The sequence below is a fragment of the Saccostrea cucullata genome, unplaced genomic scaffold (genome assembly GCF_032062105.1).
Source record: "Saccostrea cucullata isolate Sc308-1 unplaced genomic scaffold, CSIRO_AGI_Scuc_v1 ctg112, whole genome shotgun sequence".
Lineage (NCBI taxonomy): Eukaryota > Metazoa > Mollusca > Bivalvia > Ostreida > Ostreidae > Saccostrea > Saccostrea cuccullata.
In genome coordinates this window covers 194631-205479 of record NW_026939726.1, presented here as the reverse complement: position 1 = coordinate 205479, position 10849 = coordinate 194631, and positions in this window count along the sequence as shown.

Below are 10849 nucleotides of genomic sequence, written 5' to 3'. Positions count from 1 at the left end.
ATAGTAAAACTAACACTGTAAGTAACGCATTCCTTAATTTGCATTTTAGAATTTCAGAGTACATTTCGTAATCCTTTGTAACCTCCATACCTCAACAATATACATGTACATGTATAATATAATTACTTTTCTTAGGAATCGTTTTATAAAAAAGATTTCTGGTCTACAAAAAGTTTATTCCTTGGAGGGTATATCTTTCCTAATACCTCTTCAGTGAGGAGATAATTTTTATATTGTAACTAATCGAAGCAGATTTTATTCCTTTCTTTTGAAATTGTTGGAATCCTTAAAAACGACTTGAAACAAGTCACTGAAATAATCCTCTAACACGGAACTGTTGTTTATTGCTTTAAGAATCCGAAAGGGAGACATCGCTAAGATTCCTTGTCTGGCTTCATCCAAAATAAGATAACTCATAGCTTAATCAATGGATTACAAAATGTCAAAACAAAAGCCTTGCCTTTTAGTACAGCCTGCAGGAATTATCAGTACATGCATTTGTTTCAATTTTAAATTAAAAATGTCATCTTCTAAATGCTGTTTATTCTTTTATTGAAATCAAAAATACTAAAACCTAAATTCAGGTCAATGTGAAAAAATAAAAGTATCATAAAATTTAAGACAAATTAGCACACTTTTTGAAATTGCGTATTGAAGTGTGTTTACTAAATTTATTACGTGCATTGAATGTCTATTCAGAAAAAAAAGACAGAATGAAGAAAGGATGCGTAGCAGCAGATCATCAAATTCTTATATAATATTATTTTTCAAAATTTTTTTATCATCCTAAAAGCAAATCGTTCATGGTTTTTCCTAAATGCTTTATTTATGAACGAGTTTTTGTATATCCCGGAGTACCAAAACTCCGTCACCATAAGAGGAAAACGCCCCGCGTTTCTCTTCAAATTATAATTTGATTTGTTTCTTGCTTGCTACACATAGTACTAACCTTGAAAATTTTGTTACTAGTGGAGTAACTGGGCTTATATAACAGCATTAAAAAGAATGTGTATCACATCAGTGTACATTTCGTCAAACGAACCTAAGTCCCTCACCAGATGCCTCTAAAAATGCCAACAACAAAAAAAAAATCCCCCCAGTTTAATTTCCTATGCTTCATTCTTACATTTTAAAACATAAAACATGTTTTTAAGATTTTACATAGTATTAAACTGTATTATTAGATAGGCTTCATTCGCATTCGTTTACAAACAGCGCGGAGTTTCCTGAAAGTGACAGAGTTAGGGGTTTGGCGATATACAAACATTTCGTGCTTTAATTCAGAGAATCATTTAGTGGGACCACTAGTGATCAATCTAATAAACAATTAACCAGAGATTACAGTTTAGAATTTTTTGGGCCTTTACAACCTAAAATATCAATACAACTACATGTACATATAAAAACAATGCTGTAATATAATGTTCTGTACATTTGGTATTGTATAATGGACATTGAGCTTGAATACTGTTCGCTTTCTCCATTTAATTACATCAAAACTTTTTAAAATTTTCAATATTTTATACAAACATTTCTAAGATGAATTAAAGCCAGGCATTTTGACATTGTTTATAGCTGTTTTTTTCAATGAAAAGCGGTTTCGTTAATTCACTTACATTGTTACTGGTCATTTGCAAATTTTGCAAATTATTTTGAGAAAACATTCTGATTGAACACAGAAGTGCTCCAAAGTAGATAAAAGGTATTCCAGTTTCTTATTGACAATATCTATGTTGTTTTTGGACACCATGACTTCTAACAATTTTTTAGAATTCTCATGGATTCCCATTGCGATCCATTATTAGCAAACCTAATTTGGTATTAATATGAATCAGAATTTATTTAAAACCGTATACGAGAGTTGTTAGAAAAGTTCGAGGACGCAATGATTTACGGGAAAAAGCATTGTCTAGTTCAAAAATGGTGTATGTATTATCAAATTCATATCTCTTGTTTATCACTATATGAAAAGTCAGGTTCATTTTAATAAAATTTTGAAAATATATCATTATGTTTACTTTGTGGTCATAGGATTTACGGAGCAGTAACATGACGTTAGTTAATAACGAAACAATCTGGTCCCAATCCTGTTAAGACCATTCCCAGTTCTAAATATCTTTAATTTCTATAAATATTTCGTTTTTTTAATTCAAAAATTGAACAATTATACCAAAAAATGCTTGTTTCTTTTTTTTAAATGTCTTTTTATGCATATCGGATATTAGTGAGATTTTGAAAATCAGTGTTTATCAGATATAGAAAAAAAGCAGAATAGGCGCATCCTTCATGCGATAACTACATGTAGATGGGGTATCGAAGAGTATCATAAATGTCAATCTTTCCATTCCCACAAAACTACTACCATTTGAAAATATGTGTAGGCAATTCCAAGCAGAATCTAAAACATTCTATTCTCTGTCAGGCATTTCCTGCCTGCATACATATAATTTTTTATACCTTGATGCTCCAAGACGTTCAATGACGTTGCAATTCTTGACTTAATTTTTACGTATTGATCATCTTTAATTAGCGATAAAACGGCCTGAATACCTGCAATTTAATGCAAAATATGCGCTGCAACCACGAAATTTGCAATTTAAAAAATATCTATGAAATGTTAACGTGCAAAAAAGTGAATACTTCGTTCAGCATATTTAATCTGAATGAAATAGATGAATATTCTCCAAATATCATCGCAAAATATAAAATATTTGCATATTTATTGGAAATTACGTATAGTTTTTTTTCTTTGGTTTTGTGCATATACTGTAGATTCTTTATTTTTCGCCTGTCCTTTTTTATGGCGAATGGGCTCTTTAACGTCAGATCGCAAGAATAGTATTTAATTGAATTGACGGTTGAAGAAGAGATTTTACATAGATATCAGCATCATAAATATAAAGGCAAGTAAATTATATTTCGTGTGTGTTGCTTCTCGCGAAATGACGCGATAATTAATTCTACGCGTATATTAAGGAATCTACAGTAACGCGCTCGAAATAGAATATGTCCGCGAACTTTTCTTACAATCCTCGTACACGAGAAGAAGAAAACACTTGTGTAGCCTTTAATTCGACATTTAGATATATCGACGACGTAGTAACTTTGCAATTACTATGGTTATTTCCATTTATATGTTAACTCGATCTATCACAGTAAGCTTGAAATTAAAGATACCACAAAGTTTGACACATTTGTTTCACATTTACATATATTACTAAAAATGGCATTAATGTTATCACAATTTTATGATACACGTGACGACTTTAACTTTCTATCGTCATTTTTCCTTACTTATGTAGCAATATACCCTTATCACCTTCAAATGGGGTTTATGTCTCCCAGTTTATTAAATACGCAAGAGCATGCTGTACGAAAGAACCATTTCTAATACCATAAATCTATTGACAAACACATCAATGAAATAAGAATACCAATATTCTGGATAAAAGTCATCACTTTTCAAGTTTTGTGGTCGCAACAATGATCTTGACTGACATTTATCATACATATTGTCAGGCCATTATAAACAAATTGAAATGTCTACAGATTCTCAACCCCTTAATCGATGACGAAGAGGACACGGCTGATGTTATCAGTCGACAGGGGATGCTTTCTCCTCCATGGCATCTGATTCCATCTCTGTTTTAGAGACCCGTGTTTCTCTGCCCCTAAATTTTTAATGTTTAAAGTCTTTGGGTATGATTACTGTTCGATATCATGATATATTATTTTTATCATCTATTCAAAGCCCTCTGATTGGCTCAAACTTGATCACATGATTAAGTATATATCAGCATAAAGACTTGATCGAGTTACTATTTATAGAATCTGATATGCATATCGACTTGATGTTTTCTTATTATTTTCTGTAAAACAAAAACAGCACTGGTTTGACAATTATAGCTAATAAAGTGTATAATTTGATGTTTCTGAAAAAATACGATGTATATTCTTCAACTTGTATTAATATGTTTTAGTGTTCTGTAATTAATGAGACGTAACAATGCCATGCATTAGGATCTACTTTATATTAAAACATATTGAATATGATTGTCAAAAATTGATACAAATAAATGTAGTACATGTATTTTGAATAATAAGTAAATCCTCTAAATCACTCCATCAATATTAAGGAAACACAATTACATAAAACAGCTTAATTTATTTTGATCTCGAATCTCTAAGTGTTAAAGAGAGGAAACTTGTGCTTTGTTTCCATTTCTTTTTCAAATTGTGTCAATCTATGAAAAATAATATAACAAATGAAGCCCTTTGATGCGGTCGATCCATAGATATATCAACTTCACAGAAAAGCATATAACGAGGTTTTTATATCTATGGATCGACCTCATCAAAGGGCTATATTTATATAATAATATATACCATACTGGTCTCTCCAAGGTATGTACTTGATCAACTCTCGGTCATGATTTGTAAGACTCCATTAATTTTTTAACCTGATTATTGTTTAATGCTTATATCTTTACATTCATTCATTTACATACATTCACCTGATCCCATCTCTGATGTTTCGGAGGTCCGGTTTGCTCTGCTCCTATTTTTGCATTGTTTTATGGACTTTTGATCTTGAATACTGTTCATTTTCTCCATATGTTTCATTCATGTCAACAAAAATACCAAGAGGGATATAAATTATAATACATAGATTGTTTAAAATTTGTTTTTGGAGCATGAAAATATGATTATTAGTAAATTATTCTTTGCAACACGTTTCTATATCAAATTGAATAATTGATTTATGGAGAGAGCAATTATAGGCCTTGCCATATGTTTACCCCTTTTTAAATTAATTTATTTATCATCTAAATTGCAATTTTTTTTTCATAAAATAGTAAGACAAAGCATATATACTTGCACATGAATATTAAAAGATAAAAAAACCCATCAATTTAAGATAACATTTTCTTAACATATTGGGTATTCAAACAAGTGATTAACAATGCGCTTGCATAGGGAAAACCATTATTAAAAAAATATCAGTATTTTCGAAATGATAAGTATAGAAAAAAAATTATATAACCTCTGCAGTAAATAAATTAAAGTACATTGTAAAGTATATAAAAATTAAACAAAAAATGATTTTTTGTTCCTGAATCAATTGGAGATCGATTTTCTCTCAGCTTTGTCAAATGTATGTACACGTATACGTGATTCTGGGAATAGGAAAATTTCAGATTTCGTTGGAAACAAACCAGTGAATAAACACGCGCACATGACCATTTATCATAGAAATTTTGTGAACAATGGATTTGAAACAACTTAACGCACAACATATAAGATATTAAATTTATTATTCGTCTTTTTTTCCATCTTACATACCGGAACACTCAAGTATCTTCATTAAAATTATGAAAATTATAGATTTAATTTTTTTCCTTAATATCAAATGGTGCAGCAACTCAATTGCAGAATATACGAGGGCTGTTCGGAAATTATTGAGAGATTTACTATAACTTCTTAACGAGCAGGGCTAAATTTACGAAAATTCGTCAGCATTTTATAAAGAACAAATAAAACAATTATGCAAGTTTTCTAATTTATAGGACAATTTGATAAGTTGCAGTGAAATTTTAAACATGCATATATCTGTCGACCTGGAGCAGCATTACGACGTCATTTTAACGTCACGTCAGCCGGAGATGTTTTCGCATGTGAAACAATCGGAAAGCATTAACCCTTTTTTCTTTGTTACCTTATATAACTTTACAAAATTCAAGTTGTTTATTTTTTTTCTTAAATGATTCTTTAAAAAAAATGTGTGCTGTTGCTACACCAGTGTAAAATTTTCTAGTGCCGATTTCTTTGCAGTGTAGGTCAACGTTATGAATTCTGTTACGTTAAAAATTGATGGTCGTCCGGAGCTTTTGATTTTACTCTGGTTGAATTATTGATCAGAAAATATATATATATATAGATATCAATGAGATAACAAATCCTTAGACATGTGTTTTTTCCTTGTTATTGTTTTAGCAGATTGGTCAGTCTGGAAAAGAGTTCTAAATAACGCTACACAACATTTTAGGTCACTAGCTGCTCCGCCTTAACGTCAAAATCCATTTTGTCGTCGTTATCAGATTTCTTTACCGTGCTTAATTTTCTTAATATTCTCCGTATTTCCGATCAGAATTCTAACAAACTTCACAACATGAAGTCAAGTGAAAAATTATATGCTTAAATTAAATTATTTTCGCTCTTATTATGGGTACATCGTGATCGGGGGTTTGAATGTTGATGTTACATGTACATATTTTCATAACCTGACTTCGTGACTGCGCCACGTACCCCTACCATTGACACATTTATATACAACTGAAGAAAAGAATTTTAATATTTGTAAAATATGTCTTGCTTTTATAAATTCTTAATGTTTGTACAACGTATATGCAAATTTTCACCGAAAAAAGTTCATTAGAAAGAAAAATATACACAATGTCTCAATAATTTCCGAACAGCCCTCGTACACGTGTTCTTCACTTTACTGGCTTTTGTCCACCGTGTTATCGCTTTACACGTGTTTTCGTATTTTGCAACATTTTTACTATTAATTAGACTACTTGTGTGTCTTCTGATTCATTATAATTTTGTCATGTGTCCGGTAAGCAAGCTTTTAATGCAATTTAGTATATTTTTACACTTTTAATAATTAATTGATAGCATTTCCAATTTTTCTGAATTTGAGTACATGTATATTAATCAATGGATATTTGTTTAATATTATCTTAAATGTAACTGTGGTCATTTGTTCGTGTTTAATAAATGACAATTTAATTTTCACATTAGGTCATCTTTAAAATAATATTTACGTGCCCTTTTCCAACTCAGGATAATATAACTGGGTCGGTAGGAAGTTTGGAAACTGTTTTTCAAAACAATTTAACAATTTTTTGTTGCCTGGAATGTATAAAAATAAGTTTTGAGTTGGATCATCCATTTTATTCAGTCGGTCGGGAGGGCAACCACACAATTTTTTTCGTCAGTTTTGCATGAAATATAGTATGTGGCGATAACGAACAGTATTCAAGCTCAAAAGTCCAGCAAACAATATGGAAAAGGAGCGGAGCAAACACGGACCTCCAAACATCTGAGGTTGGATCAGGTGTCATGGGGGAGTAATCATACCCTGCCGACCGGTCACACCCGCCGTGTGCTCCTTGTAATGTTCGCGAAAAAAGGGAAAATCCGTTGATAATTCAGTGTGTAATTAATGGCCTAACAATCAGTATGAAAAACGTCAGTTAGTATTTAACTTAATGTACGAGGGACATTCATGAATGACCCTCGTATTTGCTGGCAATATCATTGTGTCGACCATAGAACTTCCGAAATGATGATTTTAAACGACACAGCTAATATTCTTGTTTCATCAAATTCTTTGTCAATAACTTACCTCATTTTAGAAATTGTTCATACTTAGAGTATGCTCTTCCGTAACGAATCAACTGAGAGATATAAACTCCTTATCCAGGTGATGAAGGTATATTGCTGCATAAGTAAGGGAAGTTGACAATTAAAAAGCTAAGATCATCACATTTACGATAAAGCTTTGTTTAAATAACCACTAACGTCTCATTCTAGTAAAAGATCCAAATATGAAACATAATGTCATCAGCGCAAAATTACAGAATTGATTTTCCTTTCATTTTTAAATAGGAAAAAGGACATATCTATATTTATATATTGATGATGATATAAAAATTCTATAATTAGTTGATGCTTTGTCATTTGATTGACAGGGTGTATAGAGAAAGAAAACACAAACATACATTTTTTTCACAGTATTGAACGAAACTTCTCTGATAACAATTAACAAAATTAAAACTACACTCTATATAATTTAGTCACTGTCTACCTTTTTGGCGTTTTAGGGCCACACATTCTTACTTATATAAGAATACTTACTTATATAAGAATATTAACTATTACTTAACTATATAGTGTTTTAAACTGAAAAGATTTATACTAAATATATTGGCAGTGACTTTAAGTTATGAGTAAACTCTACAAAAAGCTAAAATAAAGTAAATCAAGTAAATACTAATTGTTATTACCTTTAATTAAGATGAACCTGTATACTGTTATCTGCGCTGTTTTGGTGTTGATAAGCGTAAATCCTATCACATCTATGCACAATTAACTTCTGAAGCAGTAATACGAAGCGTGGGTCGATGAAATAAATAATTCGTATACCTCATAGCAAAGCCATGCATGCATTCTTGGACACGTATAGTATACTTGTTATTGTGTTAAACTTTTACAAGGTGTGAATGAACCCCCTCCATTTTCTAAATGTGTATTTTTAAGTTATACAATAACTCTGAAATTAGATACCATTTTGAGACAACGGATGCTGGCGTACAGGAGTATTATTCCAATTCTGCTCAGTAGGACGGGCGATGAATCAGAATATTGCCCCCGACCGTAGTTTTCTATTTCCAAGTGACAGGTCATTAAAAGATATACATTGCTAGACCTTATGGACAGGTTCCACTTTACTATTTTGATCATTAATGCCAGGCCCTACTTCCAGAGCTTTTTGTCCATTTAAGCATTCAACTCCATCTTTTTGTATGATTACTATCTCGAGGCATCTGTTTTAACAATACTTTGATTAGATACAGTGAAATCATTTCCTTTTAACTTTTTGATGCAAAGTAAATGCGCTCAACAACAACAGTAGATTTTCACTAATCTTTTTATACTCTAACCTTCGATTCTTTCTTATTAGTCTGCTTTTAGGGCGTCCTTTTCAATTATTTCAATAATTGAATAGATAATTAAATTGTAATAGAGAGTAAAGGATTTTTTTATTATTTGATTGAAGAAAAGCCAATGTCATCGCCTCATAAAGGTGTCAAGGATAAACTATTGAGGTTATGAATAAGAAATAAAACTCAAATGGGTCAAACACAATGTTATAGATAATGACCGGAAAACATTGAAAGCATAACCTTTGTACTATAAAGAACATGAAAGAAAAAGTAAAGGTCAACGCATTTTCCACTTCTCTCAATGCTTAATAAATTAATTAAAAATACATGTTTGATCGAAAATGTTGATATACATTGTATATAAAATTATATAAATACTATCCTCGGATTTACAAGTCATGGTTCTACAAGTTAATGTATCATTTTTAAAAATGTTTGAAAACTTAACGAAAATGTCGTGTTAAGCATCGGTGCACAGCGCAACTTGGCTGTTTTTTAACTTCTGAGTATTTGATCATACATGCAATTATTCTACACTCATCTGCAGCCATGAAAGATAATACATCTACATGTAATAAACTCTATAAAGAAAAAAAAAGTTAGTTTCATAAAAAAGCAATTATTTCAAAGTTAGACTCTCCCGGCGTTTTTCACATTGATCAAAATGAACACTTTCCTCGTAGTATTTATTCAACGTTCAAATTCTTCATTGTCTAGTGACCTTATGCTCCTATGTGTGTGCTAAGAGAAAAGTGTTCATTTTGATCAATGTGAAAAACACCGGGAGAGTCTTTCCCTTCTAGTAGCAATTACTCTTTTGAATGACAGAGACACAAGGTGTTTTACCAATCCTTTTGTCAACGGAATCAATTTTGTGCTTATGATCGTCAAAGTTTCTTCATTACTACTTGTCATCATTTTTCGAGTTGAAATTATCAAAATACATGTTAAATGATGTTAATCAGGAAATTGAAAAGGACATTTCATACGGTAAGGAAAGACGACTTAATGTCTTCGTTCCATGGCTTAATGAAGAATTAATGTCTAAAATCCAGAAGGCATATTCCAAACTGGTTAGAATAAATCTTAAAACTATCTTAAGACCATTAACGTAAGCAACCCATTATTCGAACATAGGTTAATGAGAACATTTATTACTTTCAACGATTTAGGGTGTTATCGTTCGTGCTGAAGAATCATTTATTGTATTCCCTGACAAAAATTCCTATCGTAAGCTTTATTATCAAAGATTTCACAATACAATGTAGTAAATTCTAGTAAAGTTTATTCTAAAGTTAATCAAAGTATTGAATTATTACTAGTATATCAAAATTTTATTTCCAAATCTTATTTGTTTGTATTTACAAACAAGTTGATGAAACAAGAAAATCAACAGTCTCATTGCAAGTCATTATTTTGAAAGTTTTACGGTCAATACAATGTCCTTGTATGCAAAAACGAATATATCATTGAGTTACCGTCTGACTTCTTTGATACTTATTGATTGCCTCTAACTTATAAACGGAATTGTGGACAGATTCTTTCGTTATTTCGTGATCATGACAAGGATCACATGTCGGGTGTGACCGGTGTAAAGACGAATAATGACTCCCATCGAATTATGACAGAGGATCATTTTTCAACGACAGAAAATGACCCCCACCCGTAGAAAAAAAAATCATTTTTTTGTAGAAAAAGAGCCCCAGGGGTCATTATTTTATGTGTGAGTCTTATAAATAATTGACCCCCTTTGAAGAATAATCCCTTTTAGAGTGATTCAAAATTTAAAAGTTTAAATTGATGCAAAGCACCAAATCGGCCTCAAAAATATTTCATTTTAGAATAAATTCAGAATGAAGAATTTTCACAACGGATCCATCTAGGAAAAATTAAAAAAAAAAAAAAAAAAAAAAATACATGTACCATGGTACATTGTATATATTTTAATTCAATTTTCAGTGTGATCAAAGAAAGTAAATGAATTCGTGTATATAAGATAGGACATCTTCGCAAGCCAGAGGTCCTAAGTCAACACGTTGCCGTTGGTCTAACGGCAATGTGTTGACTCAGAAACCTGGCTTGCAAGGATGAAATATGGTATCAAATACAAGTGCCAC